This window comes from Monodelphis domestica, chromosome 7, assembly GCF_027887165.1.
Source record: "Monodelphis domestica isolate mMonDom1 chromosome 7, mMonDom1.pri, whole genome shotgun sequence".
NCBI classification, from domain to species: Eukaryota; Metazoa; Chordata; class Mammalia; order Didelphimorphia; family Didelphidae; genus Monodelphis; species Monodelphis domestica.
The window spans coordinates 209,595,284-209,595,719 of NC_077233.1; the positions used below are offsets into that span (position 1 = coordinate 209,595,284).

The following is a 436-nucleotide window of genomic DNA, read 5'->3' on the forward strand; positions in this document are numbered from 1 at the left end:
GCTAGAACAGTTACCTGGTTGCTGTTTTCAATAAAAGTAATAATAATTAAAAAAAGAAATAAGACTGTGTGTGAGTATGTCTTTAACCACAAGTGATAAATATTTCCTTTTCTTTGGGTATTGTCACAGAAAAACTCTATCCTTCTAGTCTTGGGATACGTCTACTTATTTGGGGAAAAAACCTGAGCGTTTCCCCTCAATGCAAAAAACAACCTGAGGGTTTTCCCCTCAATGCCGTTCCTTCCAAGGGAGTTCATACTGTATTGGGGAAGATCAGAGGATTTGAACTCAGTCTTCCTGACTCAGGATCAGCTTTCTATCCACTGTGGCCCCTAGCTGCTCTATTCCTCTTCTACAGATGAGGAACTATCCCTGGTTAAGGGATTTCCCAAGGCTCACACAGCTGCTTGAATGTCAGAGTGGGGCATTTGGACCC

The 436-nt window shown here is 42.0% G+C and overlaps 1 protein-coding gene across 2 annotated transcripts in view; it reads left to right on the plus strand.

The window, feature by feature from the left end:
- MAP2K3 (mitogen-activated protein kinase kinase 3) overlaps positions 1-59 on the plus strand; it is a 78,750-nt gene extending 78,691 nt beyond the window's left edge. For both annotated transcript variants that reach the window (XM_007498453.3, XM_007498452.3), the window contains exon 12: positions 1-59. This exon is cut by the window's left edge and continues 2,993 nt beyond it. The gene's annotated coding sequence lies outside the window, so the exon portion shown is untranslated.
- The last annotated feature ends 377 nt before the right edge of the window (positions 60-436 follow it).